This window comes from Gasterosteus aculeatus, chromosome 6 (genome assembly GCF_964276395.1).
Source record: "Gasterosteus aculeatus chromosome 6, fGasAcu3.hap1.1, whole genome shotgun sequence".
NCBI classification, from domain to species: domain Eukaryota; kingdom Metazoa; phylum Chordata; class Actinopteri; order Perciformes; family Gasterosteidae; genus Gasterosteus; species Gasterosteus aculeatus.
Window position 1 is genome coordinate 315735 of NC_135693.1, and position 23970 is coordinate 339704.

A 23970-nucleotide genomic window follows, 5' to 3' on the forward strand; every position below is an offset into this window, starting at 1 on the left:
TGGAAAAAACTTTTTTTAAACTTCCAAGTCTGAAAAAAATGCCAAAATATTTTGCAAATGTCATGAAATTCTATCTTTAGTCATACGAAGGGGGACGACGGTGAGAAAACCTACTTTTGAATAAAAATCTGAATTTTTCTAAATTGGAGTCATAAGACATTCTAATGGCAGCAGTTGACACGGTACAGTGGTGTAGTGGTTAGCACTCTCGCCTCCCAGACAGATGCCTCGGGTTCAACTCCACCCAGTGGCGCCATTGTGTTAGGTGGTGTAGGCTAAGCCTGCATGGGGTTCACTCCATACTTGTAAAAGTAATGGAAAAATGTTTTTTAAAACTTCCGCGTCTGAAAAGAATCCCCAAATATTTTACAAAAAGTCAATAAATTCTATCTTTAGTCATATGAAGGGGGACGACGGTGAGAAAACCTACTTTTGAATAAAAATCCGAATTTTTTCTAAATTGGAGTCATAAGACATTCTAATGGCAGCAGTTGACACGGTACAGTGGTGTAGTGGTTAGCACTCTCGCCTCCCAGACAGATGCCTCGGGTTCAACTCCACCCAGTGGCGCCACTGCGTTAGGTGGTGTAGGCTAATCCTGCATGGGGTTCAGTACATACTTCTAAAAGTAATGGAAAAAAGTTTTTTTAAGCTTCAGAGTCTGAAAAGAATCCCCAAATATTTTGAAAAAAGTCATGAAATTCTATCTTTAGTCATATGAAGGGGCACAATGCTGACAAAACGTACTTTTGACTAAAAATCCGAATTTTTTCTAAATTGGAGTCATAAGACATTCTAATGGCAGCAATTGATACGGTCCAGTGGTGTAGTGGTTAGCACTCTCGCCTCCCAGACAGATGCCTCGGGTTCAACTCCACCCAGTGGCGCCTCTGTGTTAGGTGGTGTAGGCTAAGCCTGCATGGGGTTCACTCCATACTTGTAAAAGTAATGGAAAAAACTTTTTTTAAACTTCCAAGTCTGAAAAAAATGCCAAAATATTTTGCAAATGTCATGAAATTCTATCTTTAGTCATACGAAGGGGGACGACGGTGAGAAAACCTACTTTTGAATAAAAATCTGAATTTTTCTAAATTGGAGTCATAAGACATTCTAACGGCAGCAGTTGACACGGTACAGTGGTGTAGTGGTTAGCACTCTCGCCTCCTAGACAGATGCCTCGGGTTCAACTCCACCCAGTGGCCCCACTGTGTTAGGTGGTGTAGGCTAAGCCTGCATGGGGTTCACTCCATACTTGTAAAAGTAATGGAAAAAACTTTTTTTAAACTTCCAAGTCTGAAAAAAATGCCAAAATATTTTGCAAATGTCATGAAATTCTATCTTTAGTCATATGAAGGGGGACGACGGTGAGAAAACCTACTTTTGAATAAAAATCCGATTTTTTTCTAAATTGGAGTCATACGACATTCCGATGGCAGCAGTTGACACGGTACAGTGGTGTAGTGGTTAGCACTCTCACCTCCCAGACAGATGCCTCGGGTTCAACTCCACCCAGTGGCGCCTCTGTGTTAGGTGGTGTAGGCTTAGCCTGCATGGGGTTCACTCCATACTTGTAAAAGTAATGGAAAAAACTTTTTTTAAACTTCCAAGTCTGAAAAAAATGCCAAAATATTTTGCAAATGTCATGAAATTCTATCTTTAGTCATATGAAGGGGGGCGACGGTGAGAAAACCTACTTTTGAATAAAAATCCGAATTTTTTCTAAATTGGAGTCATAAGACATTCTAACGACAGCAGTTGACACGGTACAGTGGTGTAGTGGTTAGCACTCTCGCCTCCCAGACAGATGCCTCGGCTTCAACTCCACCCAGTGGCGCCACTGCGTTAGGTGGTGTAGGCTAAGCCTGCATGGGGTTCAGTACATACTTCTAAAAGTAATGGAAAAAAGTTTTTTTAAACTTCCAAGTCTGAAAAAAATGCCAAAATATTCTGCAAATGTCATGAAATTCTATCTTTAGTCATATGAAGGGGCACAATGCTGACAAAACGTACTTTTGACTAAAAATCCGAATTTTTTCTAAATTGGAGTCATAAGACATTCTAATGGCAGCAATTGATACGGTCCAGTGGTGTAGTGGTTAGCACTCTCGCCTCCCAGACAGATGCCTCGGGTTCAACTCCACCCAGTGGCGCCTCTGTGTTAGGTGGTGTAGGCTAAGCCTGCATGGGGTTCACTCCATACTTGTAAAAGTAATGGAAAAAACTTTTTTTAAACTTCCAAGTCTGAAAAAAATGCCAAAATATTTTGCAAATGTCATGAAATTCTATCTTTAGTCATACGAAGGGGGACGACGGTGAGAAAACCTACTTTTGAATAAAAATCTGAATTTTTCTAAATTGGAGTCATAAGACATTCTAATGGCAGCAGTTGACACGGTACAGTGGTGTAGTGGTTAGCACTCTCGCCTCCCAGACAGATGCCTCGGGTTCAACTCCACCCAGTGGCGCCATTGTGTTAGGTGGTGTAGGCTAAGCCTGCATGGGGTTCACTCCATACTTGTAAAAGTAATGGAAAAATGTTTTTTAAAACTTCCGCGTCTGAAAAGAATCCCCAAATATTTTACAAAAAGTCAATAAATTCTATCTTTAGTCATATGAAGGGGGACGACGGTGAGAAAACCTACTTTTGAATAAAAATCCGAATTTTTTCTAAATTGGAGTCATAAGACATTCTAATGGCAGCAGTTGACACGGTACAGTGGTGTAGTGGTTAGCACTCTCGCCTCCCAGACAGATGCCTCGGGTTCAACTCCACCCAGTGGCGCCACTGCGTTAGGTGGTGTAGGCTAATCCTGCATGGGGTTCAGTACATACTTCTAAAAGTAATGGAAAAAAGTTTTTTTAAGCTTCAGAGTCTGAAAAGAATCCCCAAATATTTTGAAAAAAGTCATGAAATTCTATCTTTAGTCATATGAAGGGGCACAATGCTGACAAAACGTACTTTTGACTAAAAATCCGAATTTTTTCTAAATTGGAGTCATAAGACATTCTAATGGCAGCAATTGATACGGTCCAGTGGTGTAGTGGTTAGCACTCTCGCCTCCCAGACAGATGCCTCGGGTTCAACTCCACCCAGTGGCGCCTCTGTGTTAGGTGGTGTAGGCTAAGCCTGCATGGGGTTCACTCCATACTTGTAAAAGTAATGGAAAAAACTTTTTTTAAACTTCCAAGTCTGAAAAAAATGCCAAAATATTTTGCAAATGTCATGAAATTCTATCTTTAGTCATACGAAGGGGGACGACGGTGAGAAAACCTACTTTTGAATAAAAATCTGAATTTTTCTAAATTGGAGTCATAAGACATTCTAACGGCAGCAGTTGACACGGTACAGTGGTGTAGTGGTTAGCACTCTCGCCTCCTAGACAGATGCCTCGGGTTCAACTCCACCCAGTGGCCCCACTGTGTTAGGTGGTGTAGGCTAAGCCTGCATGGGGTTCACTCCATACTTGTAAAAGTAATGGAAAAAACTTTTTTTAAACTTCCAAGTCTGAAAAAAATGCCAAAATATTTTGCAAATGTCATGAAATTCTATCTTTAGTCATATGAAGGGGGACGACGGTGAGAAAACCTACTTTTGAATAAAAATCCGAATTTTTTCTAAATTGGAGTCATACGACATTCCGATGGCAGCAGTTGACACGGTACAGTGGTGTAGTGGTTAGCACTCTCACCTCCCAGACAGATGCCTCGGGTTCAACTCCACCCAGTGGCGCCTCTGTGTTAGGTGGTGTAGGCTTAGCCTGCATGGGGTTCACTCCATACTTGTAAAAGTAATGGAAAAAACTTTTTTTAAACTTCCAAGTCTGAAAAAAATGCCAAAATATTTTGCAAATGTCATGAAATTCTATCTTTAGTCATATGAAGGGGGGCGACGGTGAGAAAACCTACTTTTGAATAAAAATCCGAATTTTTTCTAAATTGGAGTCATAAGACATTCTAACGACAGCAGTTGACACGGTACAGTGGTGTAGTGGTTAGCACTCTCGCCTCCCAGACAGATGCCTCGGCTTCAACTCCACCCAGTGGCGCCACTGCGTTAGGTGGTGTAGGCTAAGCCTGCATGGGGTTCAGTACATACTTCTAAAAGTAATGGAAAAAAGTTTTTTTAAGCTTCAGAGTCTGAAAAGAATCCCCAAATATTTTGAAAAAAGTCATGAAATTCTATCTTTAGTCATATGAAGGGGCACAATGCTGACAAAACGTACTTTTGACTAAAAATCCGAATTTTTTCTAAATTGGAGTCATAAGACATTCTAATGGCAGCAATTGATACGGTCCAGTGGTGTAGTGGTTAGCACTCTCGCCTCCCAGACAGATGCCTCGGGTTCAACTCCACCCAGTGGCGCCTCTGTGTTAGGTGGTGTAGGCTAAGCCTGCATGGGGTTCACTCCATACTTGTAAAAGTAATGGAAAAAACTTTTTTTAAACTTCCAAGTCTGAAAAAAATGCCAAAATATTTTGCAAATGTCATGAAATTCTATCTTTAGTCATACGAAGGGGGACGACGGTGAGAAAACCTACTTTTGAATAAAAATCTGAATTTTTCTAAATTGGAGTCATAAGACATTCTAACGGCAGCAGTTGACACGGTACAGTGGTGTAGTGGTTAGCACTCTCGCCTCCTAGACAGATGCCTCGGGTTCAACTCCACCCAGTGGCCCCACTGTGTTAGGTGGTGTAGGCTAAGCCTGCATGGGGTTCACTCCATACTTGTAAAAGTAATGGAAAAAACTTTTTTTAAACTTCCAAGTCTGAAAAAAATGCCAAAATATTTTGCAAATGTCATGAAATTCTATCTTTAGTCATATGAAGGGGGACGACGGTGAGAAAACCTACTTTTGAATAAAAATCCGAATTTTTTCTAAATTGGAGTCATACGACATTCCGATGGCAGCAGTTGACACGGTACAGTGGTGTAGTGGTTAGCACTCTCACCTCCCAGACAGATGCCTCGGGTTCAACTCCACCCAGTGGCGCCTCTGTGTTAGGTGGTGTAGGCTTAGCCTGCATGGGGTTCACTCCATACTTGTAAAAGTAATGGAAAAAACTTTTTTTAAACTTCCAAGTCTGAAAAAAATGCCAAAATATTTTGCAAATGTCATGAAATTCTATCTTTAGTCATATGAAGGGGGGCGACGGTGAGAAAACCTACTTTTGAATAAAAATCCGAATTTTTTCTAAATTGGAGTCATAAGACATTCTAACGACAGCAGTTGACACGGTACAGTGGTGTAGTGGTTAGCACTCTCGCCTCCAAGACAGATGCCTCGGCTTCAACTCCACCCAGTGGCGCCACTGCGTTAGGTGGTGTAGGCTAAGCCTGCATGGGGTTCAGTACATACTTCTAAAAGTAATGGAAAAAAGTTTTTTTAAACTTCCAAGTCTGAAAAAAATGCCAAAATATTTTGCAAATGTCATGAAATTCTATCTTTAGTCATATGAAGGGGCACAATGCTGACAAAACGTACTTTTGACTAAAAATCCGAATTTTTTCTAAATTGGAGTCATAAGACATTCTAATGGCAGCAATTGATACGGTCCAGTGGTGTAGTGGTTAGCACTCTCGCCTCCCAGACAGATGCCTCGGGTTCAACTCCACCCAGTGGCGCCTCTGTGTTAGGTGGTGTAGGCTTAGCCTGCATGGGGTTCACTCCATACTTGTAAAAGTAATGGAAAAAACTTTTTTTAAACTTCCAAGTCTGAAAAAAATGCCAAAATATTTTGCAAATGTCATGAAATTCTATCTTTAGTCATATGAAGGGGGGGCGACGGTGAGAAAACCTACTTTTGAATAAAAATCCGAATTTTTTCTAAATTGGAGTCATAAGACATTCTAACGACAGCAGTTGACACGGTACAGTGGTGTAGTGGTTAGCACTCTCGCCTCCCAGACAGATGCCTCGGCTTCAACTCCACCCAGTGGCGCCACTGCGTTAGGTGGTGTAGGCTAAGCCTGCATGGGGTTCAGTACATACTTCTAAAAGTAATGGAAAAAAGTTTTTTTAAGCTTCAGAGTCTGAAAAGAATCCCCAAATATTTTGAAAAAAGTCATGAAATTCTATCTTTAGTCATATGAAGGGGCACAATGCTGAAAAAACGTACTTTTGACTAAAAATGTGATTTTTTTCTAAATTGGAGTCATAAGACATTCTAATGGCAGCAATTGATACGGTCCAGTGGTGTAGTGGTTAGCACTCTCGCCTCCCAGACAGATGCCTCGGGTTCAACTCCACCCAGTGGCGCCTCTCTGTTAGGTGGTGTAGGCTTAGCCTGCATGGGGTTCACTCCATACTTGTAAAAGTAATGGAAAAAACATTTTTTAAACTTCCAAGTCTGAAAAAATGCCAAAATATTTTGCAAATGTCATGAAATTCTATCTTTAGTCATATGAAGGGGGACGACGGTGAGAAAACCTACTTTTGAATAAAAATCCGAATTTTTTCTAAATTGGAGTCAAAAGACATTCTAACGACAGCAGTTGACACGCTACAGTGGTGTAGTGGTTAGCACTCTCGCCTCCCAGACAGATGCCTCGGGTTCAACTCCACCCAGTGGCCCCACTGTGTTAGGTGGTGTAGGCTAAGCCTGCATGGGGTTCACTCCATACTTGTAAAAGTAATGGAAAAAACATTTTTTAAACTTCCAAGTCTGAAAAAATGCCAAAATATTTTGCAAATGTCATGAAATTCTATCTTTAGTCATATGAAGGGGGACGACGGTGAGAAAACCTACTTTTGAATAAAAATCCGAATTTTTTCTAAATTGGAGTCATAAGACATTCTAACGACAGCAGTTGACACGGTACAGTGGTGTAGTGGTTAGCACTCTCACATCCCAGACAGATGCCTCGGGTTCAACTCCACCCAGTGGCGCCTCTGTGTTAGGTGGTGTAGGCTTAGCCTGCATGGGGTTCACTCCATACTTGTAAAAGTAATGGAAAAAACTTTTTTTAAACTTCCAAGTCTGAAAAAAATGCCAAAATATTTTGCAAATGTCATGAAATTCTATCTTTAGTCATATGAAGGGGGACGACGGTGAGAAAACCTACTTTTGAATAAAAATCCGAATTTTTTCTAAATTGGAGTCATAAGACATTCTAACGACAGCAGTTGACACGGTACAGTGGTGTAGTGGTTAGCACTCTCGCCCCCCAGACAGATGCCTCGGGTTCAACTCCACCCAGTGGCGCCACTGCGTTAGGTGGTGTAGGCTAAGCCTGCATGGGGTTCAGTACATACTTCTAAAAGTAATGGAAAAAAGTTTTTTTAAGCTTCAGAGTCTGAAAAGAATCCCCAAATATTTTGAAAAAAGTCATGAAATTCTATCTTTAGTCATATGAAGGGGCACAATGCTGAGAAAACGTACTTTTGAATAAAAATCCTAATTTTTTCTAAATTGGAGTCATAAGACATTCTAACGACAGCAGTTGACACGGTACAGTGGTGTAGTGGTTAGCACTCTCGCCTCCCAGACAGATGCCTCGGGTTCAACTCCACCCAGTGGCGCCACTGCGTTAGGTGGTGTAGGCTAAGCCTGCATGGGGTTCAGTACATACTTCTAAAAGTAATGGAAAAAAATTTTTTAAGCTTCAGAGTCTGAAAAGAATCCCCAAATATTTTGAAAAAAGTCATTAAATTCTATCTTTAGTCATATGAAGGGGCACAATGCTGAGAAAACGTACTTTTGACTAAAAATGTGATTTTTTTCTAAATTGGAGTCATAAGACATTCTAATGGCAGCAATTGATACGGTCCAGTGGTGTAGTGGTTAGCACTCTCGCCTCCCAGACAGATGCCTCGGTTTCAACTCCACCCAGTGGCGCCACTGTGTTATGTGGTGTAGGCTAAGCCTGCATGGGGTTCAGTCCATACTTGTAAAAGTAATGGAAATTTTTTTTTTTTAACTTCCAAGTCTGAAAAAAATGCCAAAATATTTGGCAAATGTCATGAAATTCTATCTTGAGTCATATGAAGGGGGACGACGGTGAGAAAACGTACTTTTGAATAAAAATCTGAAGTTTTTCTAAATTGGAGTCATACGACATTCTAATGGCAGCAGTTGACACGGTACAGTGGTGTAGTGGTTAGCACTCTCGGCTCCCAGACAGATGCCTCGGGTTCAACTCCACCCGGTGGCGCCACTGCGTTAGGTGGTGTAGGCTAAGCCTGCATGGGGTTCAGTACATACTTCTAAAAGTAATGGAAAAAAGTTTTTTTAAGCTTCAGAATCTGAAAAGAATCCCCAAATATTTTGAAAAAAGTCATGAAATTCTATCTTTAGTCATATGAAGGGGCACAATGCTGAGAAAACGTACTTTTGACTAAAAATGTGATTTTTTTCTAAATTGGAGTCATAAGACATTCTAATGGCAGCAATTGATACGGTCCAGTGGTGTAGTGGTTAGCACTCTCGCCTCCCAGACAGATGCCTCGGGTTCAACTCCACCCAGTGGCACCTCTGTGTTAGGTGGTTTAGGCTAAGCCTGCATGGGGTTCACTCCATACTTGTAAAAGTAATGGAAAAAACTTTTTTTAAACTTCCAAGTCTGAAAAAAATGCCAAAATATTTTGCAAATGTCATGAAATTCTATCTTTAGTCATATGAAGGGGGACGACGGTGAGAAAACCTACTTTTGAATAAAAATCCGAAGTTTTTCTAAATTGGAGTCATACGACATTCTAATGGCCGCAGTTGACACGGTACAGTGGTGTAGTGGTTAGCACTCTCGCCTCCCACACAGATGCCTCGGGCTCAACTCCACCCAGTGGCACCACTGTGTTAGGTGGTTTAGGCTAAGCCTGCATGGGGTTCACTCCATACTTGTAAAAGTAATGGAAAAAACTTTTTTTAAACTTCCAAGTCTGAAAAGAATGCCAAAATATTTTGCAAAAAGTCATGAAATTCTATCTTTAGTCATATGAAGGGGCACGACGGTGAGAAAACGTACTTTTGAATAGAAAATCTGAATTTTTTCTAAATTGGAGTCATAAGACATTCTAATGGCAGCAGTTTATACGGTACAGTGGTGTAGTGGTTAGCACTCTCGCCTCCCACACAGATGCTTCGGGTTCAACTCCACCCAGTGGCACCACTGTGTTAGGTGGTTTAGGCTAAGCCTGCATGGGGTTCACTCCATACTTGTAAAAGTAATGGAAAAAGCTTTTTTTAAACTTCCAAGTCTGAAAAGAATGCCAAAATATTTTGCAAAAAGTCATGAAATTCTATCTTTAGTCATATGAAGGGGCACGATGCTGAGAAAACGTACTTTTGAATAAAAATCTGGATATTTTCTAAATTGGAGTCATAAGACATTCTAATGGCAGCAGTTGACACGGTACAGTGGTGTAGTGGTTAGCACTCTCGCCTCCCACACAGATGCCTCGGGCTCAACTCCACCCAGTGGCACCACTGTGTTAGGTGGTTTAGGCTAAGCCTGCATGGGGTTCACTCCATACTTGTAAAAGTAATGGAAAAATGTTTTTTAAAACTTCCGCGTCTGAAAAGAATCCCCAAATATTTTACAAAAAGTCATTAAATTCTATCTTTAGTCATATGAAGGGGGACGACGGTGAGAAAACGTACTTTTGAATAAAAATCAGATTTTTTTCTAAATTGGAGTCATAAGACATTCTAATGGCAGCAGTTGACACGGTACAGTGGTGTAGTTGTTAGCACTCTCACCTCCCAGACAGCTGCCTCCGGTTCAACTCCACCCAGTGGCGCCTCTGTGTTAGGTGGTGTAGGCTTAGCCTGCATGGGGTTCACTCCATACTTGTAAAAGTAATGGAAAAAACTTTTTTTAAACTTCCAAATCTGAAAAAAATGCCAAAATATTTTGCAAATGTCATGAAATTCTATCTTTAGTCATATGAAGGGGGACGACGGTGAGAAAACCTACTTTTGAATAAAAATCCGAAGTTTTTCTAAATTGGAGTCATACGACATTCTAATGGCAGCAGTTGACACGGTACAGTGGTGTGGTGGTTAGCACTCTCGCCTCCCAGACAGATGCCTCGGGTTCAACTCCACCCAGTGGCGCCACTGCGTTAGGTGGTGTAGGCTAAGCCTGCATGGGGTTCAGTACATACTTCTAAAAGTAATGGAAAAAAGTTTTTTTAAGCTTCAGAGTCTGAAAAGAATCCCCAAATATTTTGAAAAAAGTCATGAAATTCTATCTTTAGTCATACGAAGGGGCACGATGCTGAAAAAACGTACTTTTGAATAAAAATGTGATTTTTTTCTAAATTGGAGTCCTAAGACATTCTAATGGCAGCAGTTGACACGGTACAGTGGTGTAGTGGTTAGCACTCTCGCCTCCCACACAGATGCCTCGGGCTCAACTCCACCCAGTGGCACCACTGTGTTAGGTGGTTTAGGCTAAGCCTGCATGGGGTTCACTCCATACTTGTAAAAGTAATGGAAAAAACTTTTTTTAAACTTCCAAGTCTGAAAAGAATGCCAAAATATTTTGCAAAAAGTCATGAAATTCTATCTTTAGTCATATGAAGGGGCACGACGGTGAGAAAACGTACTTTTGAATAGAAAATGTGATTTTTTTCTAAATTGGAGTCATACGACATTCTAATGGCAGCAGTTGACACGGTACAGTGGTGTGGTGGTTAGCACTCTCGCCTCCCAGACAGATGCCTCGGGTTCAACTCCACCCAGTGGCGCCACTGCGTTAGGTGGTGTAGGTTAAGCCTGCATGGGGTTCAGTACGTACTTCTAAAAGTAATGGAAAAAAGTTTTTTTAAGCTTCAGAGTCTGAAAAGAATCCCCAAATATTTTGAAAAAAGTCATGAAATTCTATCTTTAGTCATACGAAGGGGCACGATGCTGAGAAAACGTACTTTTGAATAAAAATCTGGATATTTTCTAAATTGGAGTCATAAGACATTCTAATGGCAGCAGTTGACACGGTACAGTGGTGTGGTGGTTAGCACTCTCGCCTCCCAGACAGATGCCTCGGGTTCAACTCCACCCAGTGGCGCCACTGCGTTAGGTGGTGTAGGCTAAGCCTGCATGGGGTTCAGTACATACTTCTAAAAGCAATGGAAAAAAGTTTTTTTAAGCTTCAGAGTCTGAAAAGAATCCCCAAATATTTTGAAAAAAGTCATGAAATTCTATCTTTAGTCATACGAAGGGGCACGATGCTGAAAAAACGTACTTTTGAATAAAAATGTGATTTTTTTCTAAATTGGAGTCCTAAGACATTCTAATGGCAGCAGTTGACACGGTACAGTGGTGTAGTGGTTATCACTCTCGCCTCCCACACAGATGCCTCGGGCTCAACTCCACCCAGTGGCACCACTGTGTTAGGTGGTTTAGGCTAAGCCTGCATGGGGTTCACTCCATACTTGTAAAAGTAATGGAAAAAACTTTTTTTAAACTTCCAAGTCTGAAAAGAATGCCAAAATATTTTGCAAAAAGTCATGAAATTCTATCTTTAGTCATATGAAGGGGCACGACGGTGAGAAAACGTACTTTTGAATAGAAAATCTGAATTTTTTCTAAATTGGAGTCATAAGACATTCTAATGGCAGCAGTTTATACGGTACAGTGTTGAAATTCTATCTTTAGTCATATGAAGGGGGACGACGGTGAGAAAACGTACTTTTGAATAGAAAATCTGAATTTTTTCTAAATTGGAGTCATAAGACATTCTAATGGCAGCAGTTTATACGGTACAGTGGTGTAGTGGTTAGCACTCTCGCCTCCCAGACAGGTGCCTCTGTTTCAACTCCACCCAGTGGCGCCACTGTGTTATGTGGTGTAGGCTAAGCCTGCATGGGGTTCAGTCCATACTTGTAAAAGTAATGGAAATTTTTTTTTTTTAACTTCCAAGTCTGAAGAAAATGCCAAAATATTTGGCAAATGTCATGAAATTCTATCTTGAGTCATATGAAGGGGGACGACGGTGAGAAAACGTACTTTTGAATAAAAATCTGAAGTTTTTCTAAATTGGAGTCATACGACATTCTAATGGCAGCAGTTGACACGGTACAGTGGTGTAGTGGTTAGCACTCTCGGCTCCCAGACAGATGCCTCGGGTTCAACTCCACCCGGTGGCGCCACTGCGTTAGGTGGTGTAGGCTAAGCCTGCATGGGGTTCAGTACATACTTCTAAAAGTAATGGAAAAAAGTTTTTTTAAGCTTCAGAATCTGAAAAGAATCCCCAAATATTTTGAAAAAAGTCATGAAATTCTATCTTTAGTCATATGAAGGGGCACAATGCTGAGAAAACGTACTTTTGACTAAAAATGTGATTTTTTTCTAAATTGGAGTCATAAGACATTCTAATGGCAGCAATTGATACGGTCCAGTGGTGTAGTGGTTAGCACTCTCGCCTCCCAGACAGATGCCTCGGGTTCAACTCCACCCAGTGGCACCTCTGTGTTAGGTGGTTTAGGCTAAGCCTGCATGGGGTTCACTCCATACTTGTAAAAGTAATGGAAAAATGTTTTTTAAAACTTCCGCGTCTGAAAAGAATCCCCAAATATTTTACAAAAAGTCATTAAATTCTATCTTTAGTCATATGAAGGGGGACGACGGTGAGAAAACGTACTTTTGAATAAAAATCAGAATTTTTTCTAAATTGGAGTCATAAGACATTCTAATGGCAGCAGTTGACACGGTACAGTGGTGTAGTGGTTAGCACTCTCGCCTCCCAGACAGATGCTTCGGGTTCAACTCCACCCAGTGGCACCTCTGTGTTAGGTGGTGTAGGCTTAGCTTGCATGGGGTTCACTCCATACTTGTAAAAGTAATGGAAAAAACTTTTTTTAAACTTCCAAGTCTGAAAAAAATGCCAAAATATTTTGCAAATGTCATGAAATTCTATCTTTAGTCATATGAAGGGGGACGACGGTGAGAAAACCTACTTTTGAATAAAAATCCGAATTTTTTCTAAATTGGAGTCATACGACATTCCGATGGCAGCAGTTGACACGGTACAGTGGTGTAGTGGTTAGCACTCTCACCTCCCAGACAGATGCCTCGGGTTCAACTCCACCCAGTGGCGCCTCTGTGTTAGGTGGTGTAGGCTTAGCCTGCATGGGGTTCACTCCATACTTGTAAAAGTAATGGAAAAAACTTTTTTTAAACTTCCAAGTCTGAAAAAAATGCCAAAATATTTTGCAAATGTCATGAAATTCTATCTTTAGTCATATGAAGGGGGACGACGGTGAGAAAACCTACTTTTGAATAAAAATCCGAATTTTTTCTAAATTGGAGTCATACGACATTCCGATGGCAGCAGTTGACACGGTACAGTGGTGTAGTGGTTAGCACTCTCACCTCCCAGACAGATGCCTCGGGTTCAACTCCACCCAGTGGCGCCACTGTGTTAGGTGGTGTAGGCTAAGCCTGCATGGGGTTCACTCCATACTTGTAAAAGTAATGGAAAAATGTTTTTTAAAACTTCCGCGTCTGAAAAGGATCCCCAAATATTTTACAAAAAGTCATTAAATTCTATCTTTAGTCATATGAAGGGGGACGACGGTGAGAAAACGTACTTTTGAATAAAAATCAGAATTTTTTCTAAATTGGAGTCATAAGACATTCTAATGGCAGCAGTTGACACGGTACAGTGGTGTAGTTGTTAGCACTCTCACCTCCCAGACAGCTGCCTCCGGTTCAACTCCACCCAGTGGCGCCTCTGTGTTAGGTGGTGTAGGCTTAGCCTGCATGGGGTTCACTCCATACTGGTAAAAGTAATGGAAAAAACTTTTTTTAAACTTCCAAGTCTGAAAAAAATGCCAAATATTTTGCAAATGTCATGAAATTCTATCTTTAGTCATATGAAGGGGGACGACGGTGAGAAAACCTACTTTTGAATAAAAATCCGAAGTTTTTCTAAATTGGAGTCATACGACATTCTAATGGCAGCAGTTGACACGGTACAGTGGTGTGGTGGTTAGCACTCTCGCCTCCCAGACAGATGCCTCGGGTTCAACTCCACCCAGTGGCGCCACTGCGTTAGGTGGTGTAGGCTAAGCCTGCATGGGGTTCAGTACATACTTCTAAAAGTAATGGAAAAAAGTTTTTTTTAAGCTTCACAGTCTGAAAAGAATCCCCAAATATTTTGAAAAAAGTCATGAAATTCTATCTTTAGTCATACGAAGGGGCACGATGCTGAAAAAACGTACTTTTGAATAAAAATGTGATTTTTTTCTAAATTGGAGTCATAAGACATTCTAATGGCAGCAGTTGATATGGTACAGTGGTGTAGTAGTTAGCACTCTCGCCTCCCAGACAGGTGCCTCGGGTTCAACTCCACCCAGTGGCGCCACTGTGTTAGGTGGTTTAGGCTAAGCCTGCATGGGGTTCACTCCATACTTGTAAAAGTAATGGAAAAATGTTTTTTAAAACTTCCGCGTCTGAAAAGAATCCCCAAATATTTTACAAAAAGTCATTAAATTCTATCTTTAGTCATATGAAGGGGCACAATGCTGAGAAAACGTACTTTTAAATTCTAATGGCAGCAGTTGACACGGTACAGTGGTCCAGTGCAGTGATGATTAATCCTGAAATCTGGTTGATTTCACTTTGGATTCAGACAGTGATTTGCTGATTATAGACTCCCTCCACTGGAGACTCCAGTGCAGTGATGATTAATCCCTGTAAAATCCTGCTGAAATCTGGTTGATTTCACTTTGGATTCAGACAGTGCTGATTCGAGAATTGCTCCACTGGAGACTCCAGTGAGGATTAAACGGGACATCTGGTTTTTCTTTGACTTCAATATCAGGGGAGAGCGCGAACACCGTCCCCCACAACCACAAATTATGCAGTCGAGATTCCCACAGTTGGGGAATTCGCAGTGGTCAGCACAGTCGCAGTGCAATGACGGAGCCTCGCCCTGGGTGAACCACCTTCTTGATCATGGTATCTCCCCTGCCAGGTAAGTATGAGTTGGTGGTGACAGAGGCAGGGACGGTATTCCCAGTCACAGCATTTGTGGTGACGGTTCGCAGATGGCGCCATCTTCACAGATCAGTGAATTTAAAATCAGTGATTTGAGACTTGCAAAACAAAGGCACCATTGATGATTGATGAGTAAGCATAAGTCACTTGCCAAAAGCCTCAGTCTTCAAAACTATGTGGAGGTGAGACTTGTTTTACTCAAAGCAGAAATCATTTCCAACACCAAACCACTGATTCTGGTAACCATTTCTTTTATTTTCCACAATTTAAAGGGGGCACCGTTCCCGGAGGTGCTGCAATACCAGTGTTACGCACACCTCGTGGAGGAGGGAACGCAACGACCCGCCGCTCGTTATCTCAATGTGGTATGGGGGGGGAGAGGTGTGGTGCGTGTAGGTACACGGACGACCAGAACACATATAACCCGTAAAAAGGAATGTTTTATTTATAGATATCTATGTATACGGGTTGCTTGGGAAAAGGGGCTGGGCGGAACCAAAACAATGAACAAAACAAAATAGTCCCTCTTGCCTATCTGACCTGAAACACCCCCCCCTAACCTAGCTTGAGCACTAGCAAGGCTCACTAACCAAATACAGGGGGTGGTCCGCCCAGGTCTTGCCTAGTGTTTCTAGACAGGAGGATGACTACGGGTGGTGTAGACCCATGGGCAGCTTGCCTACGCACTCCCAAGGTGCTTCCCCTTTTCCCTGGGAACAAAAGACAAAAAAAACAGGATTAAACAGAAAAATGAGAAGAGCGCTTTCACAAGCACACAGAACACAATTTACCAGAGACTCCAAGTCACTCTCTGCTCTAACACCCAACGAGCCAGCTTCATAACAAAGGGCACCACTTTATGTGTTGCGAGGGAAGGAATCCAGGTGCAGCCGCTGACGAGTGGGTGGGGCCAGATCTCCAGTCTGGGGACTGCTGCTCCTGGAATCAACCTGTCAAGGCACAAAACAAACACAGAAAACTGGGGAACGTAACAACCAGGTCGATGCTTGGAGTGAACGGAGCAAGCCCCTTTTTCATCTCCCAGAGCTAAAAATCGGCTTAATATGTAGTCCTCGTATAGAGGACATATCAGATATTAAACTGATAAGAACAGATTTTTGTTTTTATTTTTATTTTTTTTACACATTCCACACCAACACACAATATTACATTAAATTGTCATTTTCATCAAAAAAAACAACAACATACAGACTGTACCAATGCACCCAATACCATAGCAACCCCCTTCCCCACCCTCTCACCTAAGCTAACACTCCCTTCCATCGCTCCTTGGCTGCATGGTACCCATGCCTCTCCTCCTCCCTCCTTTTCATCCGCCGCACCTCCCCCCTCACCTTCGCCACCACTCCTTCAACCCTGTTCACATCATTACTTCTTATTAATGCCATTCTGGCATCCCACAGTGCTGCCTTCCCTATTGACAGAATCAACCACAACAAAAAACCCTCGCTTCCCCGTCCCCTCAGACCCAATCCCAGCATGAGCATCTCATAAGACAGTCCCCCCAGTTTAGGAAAAAAAAAGCCCAGCTCTCCCCACATTGTTCTTGCAAACCCACATCCCAAAAATACATGAGATAAGTCCTCGTCTCTGCCACAACCTAATCGTGGGCAGGAGCGCAGCCTTGACAGGCCATGCCTATATAAAGTGTCCCTCACAGGCATCCTCTTATGTAGACATAGCCAGTTGATGTCCTTTAGTCTGTTTGGCAGTTCCTTGTGCTGCGCAAACAGCCAGTCCTCCCTGCCCACCCCGCAAACTCTCACAGGTCCCTGTTTTGCAACTATTGCCTTGTATAGTTCCCGATGATCCAGGCCTAGGTCACCTTCCCCGCATTCCTTGTGCCTTTTAGCCCAGCCCATCATCTGCCTGTAGTGTGGTGGCATAACCTCCCATTTGGCCGCCCGTTCTCCCATTTAACCCACTTCCTCAAAGGAAAGGATAGCCAAAACATGAGCAGCACATGGTACTAGTGCCCACTAGGGAACTTCACCCCGTTGCAGCAAAAGGAAAAGAAAAGAACATCTAACTTAAGTGGCACATCAGGCACTCCCCTTCCCCCCTCTGGTACCCCTTGTCTCATCCAGCCCCTCCTCACATACTCGTATCCCCCCCACACAAAGGAGAAAACATCCCGCACTAATCTTCTCCTATACTCCGGTGGCAGGGGGAAAACGTACGCCAGGTAAATCATTGACGGCAAAATGTCCGCTTTCACCACCAAAACCCTTCCAGTTAAAGACAAACGTCGGGCCTTCCACAGTCCTATTCGTGACCTTAGTGCTGCCAGGCGCCTCCTCCAGTTCAGCGGCCTACTCTCGCTGTCTTCAAAATCCACCCCCAGTATTCTCATTGGACCCTCGCACTCCGACAATCCAAACAGCCCCCCTCCCCTCCCCTTCCAAGGTCCAAAATATTTAACCTTGGATTTTCCGACATTGACCCTTGCCCCGGATACTTTTGAAAAGGACCCCAAGACGTCCAAAGCACGGAGCAAGGAGCCCTCCGTTGTTAAAAAGAGCGTCATGTCATCCGCATACTGGGATATCCTCAAATCCCTCTCTTCACCCCCTGGAAAGCGCAATCCCTTCACGCCCGCGTCCGCCCGAATAGCTGCAGCTAGCGGTTCAATATATATAACAAAAAGCAGTGGCGAGAGTGGACATCCTTGCCTCACTCCTGTCTGCTGTGACACCAAAACCCCCATATGCCCATTCACAACCAACCTACCCCCAACCCCCGTGTACATGATCCCTAACCACCTCCGAAAAATTGGTCCAAAACCTATCCTCTCTAACACAGCTGCCAAAAAACCTTGGTTCACCCTATCAAACGCCTTTTCCATGTCCAACCCCACCAGCATCAGAGGGACCCCACGTTCCTCCACCCAGTGAATGCAATCCCTCACCAGCCCTAAATTCCATTGGATGCGTCTCCCCTCCACCCCACACGTCTGATCCTCATTTACCACATGAGGTAGAGCAGATCGGAGTCGTCCGGCCAACACTCTAGCGATGATCTTATAATCAGCACAGAGGAGAGTTATCGGCCTGAAATTACCCAAGTCTTCTTTTTCCCCTTTCTTATGTAGCAAGGTCAACACCCCCTCCCTCATTGTCCTCCCTAACAGCCCCCCTTCCAGCACTGCACCCACCACTTCTAAAAAATCCTTCCCCAGGATCCCCCAGAACGCCGCATAAAATTCTTTTGGTAACCCATCAATCCCCGGCACCTTTCCCCCTCCCAAACCTTTCATAGCTCCCTCCAACTCTGCGAGACCCACCGGGCGTTCTAGGGCCTCCACCACTTCCCTTGGCACCCTAGCCTCAAGCCCCTTCAAAAAACCTCCTTCCTCTGGTTCTTCCACCTCTTGTGGCCCCATGGCGTCCCCAAAAAATTGGAGGCAACCCCAACCATCCCCTCCGGATCTGAGACAAGGTCACCATCCTTCCCCCGTAGCCCCGGAATGCACGCTCTTGCCCGGGCAGCCCTCACCTGTTTAAAAAACATGGGCGAACAGGTCTCTGCTACATTGATGGATTCCCTCCCACATCTCCTCAGTAACCCATCAGCTTTTCCCTTAAAGTATAGGCCCAAATTCTCCCTCACCTCCCTCTCCCTCTGCTTATCCCTTCTTTCCCCCTTGTTCTACGCCTCCATCATAGCCTGCAGCTCCCTTTGGAGCCTCCTAAACCCCCCCTTCTCCTCCCTCGCTTGTTGTGAACAATATCCCACCGTCAACTCCCTGGCGTTTACCTTCACATATTCCCACCACTCTACAATATTGTCAAAAAAAGGCTTCAGTGAGACCCACCCCTCATAGTGTAAAGTGAAGGCTCTACGGAAAGCCTCCTCCTCCAAAACCCCACAATTCAACTTCCAGTAACTCCTTCCAAAAATTGGGGCCGCCACCGAAAAGGCCACCTCAAGTTGATTGTGGTCTGAGAACCACACTGGCCCCACCACGGCCCTCCGTACAGCAGCCACAGCTGGCACAAAAACAAAATCAATTCGACTACGGGAACCCCGTGTATTGGCTGGGGGAACGTTATTCCCCCATCTCTAATGTATTGTAATTTTACCATTAATTTTGTCCTCCCTGGGTCTTCCAATTTAAATAAATGCTGACCGAGTCCCCATGACGCATGTCTTGTTTCTGCACACAATTATTCCGCAAATTTGACGGAGTCCTGTAGGCTCATTTCCGAAATGTAATCTTACTTTCTAGCCATATAGGCGTCGTCTAGTCCATACTTTATTTAATTTATTGTGATTTCTAACATAGTCTAAAAGAGGCTTATTGAGACAACCGCTAGTCGCCACTGATCGGCGAACCTCATCCCCCTCCTTTGCTCGGCATCACTGTCCCGACGCGCCACGTGGGTCTTTAACTCTGTTAGAACGTTATACACCGTGCATTACGTATCCAATCTATAAGTTGCGATACGTTTTCCCTCATCCGGTTGAGGTCTATACTAGGTTTTCACTCATTCCTTATTATGACCGATCGGTTAATTAACGCCACCCATTCGCTTAATGTTAACGCTACACAACCGAGCTTTGTCGGTAACACACACAGAGACGTCCAAACAAACACTATATACAATGTGCTTTTTATCACAACGGCCATCCAAACTAGGAGAAAAATTATTATTTTTTTCTCTAAAATTCAGTTTACCTCAAAACATCATATCTTCTCCACTCACACCTAAATGTTCTATGATAAACTATACAGCATTTTGGTTTTAAAACCACTGGTTGCCGGTTACCTTTTCGATGGCACCGTGTGAGTGAAGAAAATCGATCGCTGGGGATTGTTCAGATCAGTTGTTCCTCCGTCCGTCTATTGCTCTCCATCACGTCGGGGTCACCAAATTGTTGTGTTCAAAAATGAAGAAACGCCGGACGGACAGAGGTCATCGCTGATCAAAAGGTTAAAATCAAATGTATTTAATAAAAGACATGGCGTTGTGGTAAAAAGAACATCTCAGCTGAGGAGCCGCTGGTCTCAGCAACCAACAGGCCCCAGGTCAGTCCTTTGACCATCCCTAGTGCCCGTCTGTTGTCTCCACCAGTGAACTCCAGAACAATGGTTCCTACAGGTATTTATACCAATGCTTAAAGGTGTGAAAGTTAGTGTCCACACCTCTGGGAGTGGTCTTCTGGTGAGTTCAATGTAACTCGGATTTTGAATGATCCTTAGTCAAAGTCACGACCCCAGCTCCCTGAGCATGTTTCCCTATTGTCTGTTTGTTTTTCATGGTTGCCGAGCAACGTGGAGAGGCGGAGAGTTCCAGGCCTGCGGCCAATCAAGCCAACACACCTGATCTTGATTAGCCACCCTAGTTAAGCTGAGACCGACATCCAGTCCTTGCCGGATTGTTAGACGAAGTAGTACGTGTGCCTGCATTCGCTACCACCGCTACTTACTGAGATCCCGAGAATCCCCTTGAGAAACACTTACTTGTCTTTTGTCCTGTTTTCTAGTTCTGCACCTGGGAACCCGTCAACCTCGCCTGGCCACGGAGACGCCTCCACCCCCACCACCTCACCTTGACTCGCGTCAATAAAGACTCTTTGTTTTCACCTGAACCCATCTGGTCTGGTCTGCGTTTGGGTTCCATCAGAGGGACGTGACAGTCAATATCAGTTGTTCAAGTATTACATGCATGCATTCCAGTTGTTGTACATTACATCAAATACAATCATAACTACATTTGATAATCAAGTTATTTTCATGGGCTTAGTTGGGGGTTTGCTGTCTTGTCTTGATTTAAGAGTTAGGTAAGGGGTAAGCAGGATCTGCCAAGCAGGCAGACACGAGTCTGACAGGATGGGGAGTCAGTTTATGTCCTGGCTGAGGAATGTAAGGTCTGCGGGTCAACTAGAAGATTTACCAGCCAAGGGGGGTTAGAGACACACCAACACTATTCAACATACACACTCTGTTTACGATGTTTACGTTAAGTCAGGAGTCTGGACATTGGAAGTGACCGGATCTTAGATGCGGGAGGTGGAAGGTCCTCCTCTACGCCAGTTTAGGGCCAATAGAAATCTTTCCTTCTCTGTCTTTCAAGGGTTATAAAACATGATGTTCTTGCTGATGTTAGTTGTTCTTCCGGCCTGTGTGCTGCCTGAACTGCTCCTGCCTTTGCAAACGCAGCGCTGATACTTGACCTGTGATCTGACAAATCAATTTTCCAGAACGAGAGAAGTTATTCGGCTGAATTTTTGATAACCCCGACCAGGCTCCAAATCTTGAACACGTATTCTTACACATTGGTATTATTCTATTACAGTTGCAGAATGACAGTGGTTTTACAATATTGTCATTGCTTTATTGATTACAGTTTCAGAATCATGGCTGTATTCTGGTGTACGCTATATGCATTTTTATTAATTTTATGAACCGGATCGTATATTTGTTTCTAATATCCTACACTCTCCAGCGTCTTCCCCTGAATGTTATTGATTTGGGGGGGATTTTACGTAATTGACGGGGCTGATATCATTAGTCACCTTCTTATTCAGGAAGAACCTTGTACTTAGTTAGGGTTCAATGTCAGTGTTAGCAATACACAAGGTGGGCCGAAAAGGAGATAACCAAGCAACAGGTGACACTAGTGGCGGAGCATTTGGTTTTTGTTGGATCTGCATTGCCATTGAGATAATTTCTGTGCGTAAACTAAACATGATATTTCTGTGTCTTCAAAGGTAAGGAATGGTCACATCAAGTTATGGACAACGACACCAATTCGATGGTGCTGGAGCTTGAGGAGGCGATTGTCATGTAAGTTTATGTTTAACTGATTCTTCAGCTCAGGTCAACCAGTTCAAGCACTTGCCACCCTCATCCATGTCACTCGTCTTTGTGTTTCCTCTGCTCCCTGCAGTGCCACATATATAACATGTCTCACAGACCCCAAGATGACATTGGGCATCAAACTTCCTTTTCTAGTTATGCATGTCAAAAATCTCAAGAAGGATTTCACCTCTATGAAGTCCAGGTATGGTAGGCATTCCTGCAGACACAGACAGCTTCCACGGCTCAGTGTCGGAACAAACAAATGTGCGTTGCGTGTGTATGGGTTCGTTTCCCTGCAGTCACCAGATTCATGCTTTTTTTCCCCTCATTGTTGGAAAAAAAACGCATCAAACGCGGGCCAGACCATTATAGTCATAGTGAGGGATGGTGCTGACGATCTGCCCGGCGGGTGGGGCTCACGATCTGACGGGGTGGTGAACGATACGGGGGGCGCGCAGTTGCCTGCGAGTTTGACACATGTGTGTTAGACGATAAAAACAATCGCCGGCGGTTTCGGGCGAGCACCTATCGCAGCACGACACGAGTAAATCCGTTTATCTGCACCATGCCTTTGAGGCTGCTTGATGACTGGAACCGGATTGTGTTCGACCTGCAAGGCATCACCAGGCTGACCTACGGGACCAATTACGTCGAGACGCTGCATGTACGGGTTAGTGCATGGAGACCGACAAGGAGCCGTCTCGTTTTACAGATGAACTTGTGTGATTGCGGATCCTCATGTCTGATGCGAATGAATTTAAACTGTTTTCCTTCCAGATCCACGCTAACTGTTGAATATCGAGAGTATACTTCTCGGACAGAATGTACTCCGAGGACGAGCTCCCAGCTGAGTTTAAATTCTACCGGCCGGTCGAGAACCCGAAAGCGAAGGTGATTGATTTCCATTCCATTAATCCATTCTAAATTCAGTACATCGAACTGTAACTTCAGGATAAGCTCTAGTCCACTGTGTGCTAATAAAGGTGATGTGGCAAATAATTTGGTTTAAAGCAGAATAACGTGTGCAAAGGAGTGTGCCATTTAAAAAAGTTGTATCAACTGATTGCATTGGGAATACAGAAAGGTAAATGTAATATTTAGTCATGGTAAACTTACACAAACAAACACTTTTTACTATAAAGTGTTTAGTACTCCGCAGTTCTCATTAACGTAAGCAGCTCAAATGTCTGTTGCTGCTACTGTGGCAATTTTACACTCTTGTAATATTTGACTCTCACAGCTCTATTCTCCAGCGAGGCGCAATGACTGAATTCTTCTGTTAACTTTCTGCTGAGTTTCCTTTGAACAGAGCAATTTTGCGCCGTAGGGTTTGGATTTTTGGTTAGCGTGGTGGAAAACACTGCAGGCCACCTCACAGGGAAACACCTGACACACACAACTCCGCTCTAACAATTATTTTTGGCACATTACAGGGATTCTAACTTGCGAAAATACAAGTAAATAAGTGGATTGATTTTTAGAAGTTTGTGTGTTTATTTCTTGCAAAAGTAGACCTTCCCATCCTGAACAAATCCTCCAGACCTGATGTGGAGAGTCACTCTTTAAGAATTTTGCATGTATTAATAAACATTTTATAATTCTGAATCTCTGTACAGTGGTATTTTTTATGAACTTACATTTCAGTTTTTAATGCTGACGGTAATCATTTAAATATTATAGTATACGTTTTCTAGAAACAATAGTTTGTGGCACGCATTCTACATCATCCTCCCGCTGGAAAACCTGACAAGTAAATTGTTAACAGCTAAGAAAATGACCACTAAATAATAAGTCAATTTGTCATATATAAATAATCTTTATGAAATGACTCACAATTTGCATTCCAAAAAGGATTAATCTTTGTTTCACTTTGGATTTCTGTGTACAGAGTGAACAGGTCAGTGATGCATTCATTTAACTATATGCTGCAACACATTTCAAGCTGCATCTTAAGCATTTCATACTCGTATTTCAAGAGCAGACAGTACAGTAATAATGTAGAGACAGCGAGAAGGTGCAACAAATCCACAGAAGAATTTAAAAAAGATGTGATGAAGCTTCTAGTGTTAAACTCCAGAGGACAACACCCTGTCAATGTGTATTCTACAACAAAGTATGACAGAAATAAACAGGCATGAAGATCCCTTACCTTTCGGCCAAATTCGCAGTTTTGAAACCAAAATAGGTGACCCGTGAATCGT

At 43.1% G+C, this 23970-nt stretch overlaps 1 long non-coding RNA gene, 1 other non-coding gene and 2 pseudogenes across 2 annotated transcripts; 1 reads left to right on the forward strand and 3 right to left on the reverse strand.

The window, feature by feature from the left end:
* Nucleotides 1–14764: 14764 nt before the first annotated feature.
* On the reverse strand, nucleotides 14765–14928 carry LOC144409554 (U1 spliceosomal RNA). The gene has a single exon (XR_013468047.1). It is a non-coding gene; the product is annotated as a U1 spliceosomal RNA (small nuclear RNA).
* Nucleotides 14929–15552: 624 nt separating this feature from the next.
* LOC144409472 (uncharacterized) lies at nucleotides 15553–15937 on the reverse strand. The gene is made up of 2 exons (XR_013467926.1): nucleotides 15735–15937; nucleotides 15553–15653 (listed from the first exon to the last, which is right to left on the reverse strand). It is a non-coding gene; the product is annotated as an uncharacterized LOC144409472 (long non-coding RNA).
* LOC144409555 (U2 spliceosomal RNA) lies at nucleotides 15906–16110 on the reverse strand (annotated as a pseudogene).
* A 5413-nt stretch (nucleotides 16111–21523) lies between these two features.
* LOC144409440 (cilia- and flagella-associated protein 20-like) lies at nucleotides 21524–22735 on the forward strand (annotated as a pseudogene).
* The last annotated feature ends 1235 nt before the right edge of the window (nucleotides 22736–23970 follow it).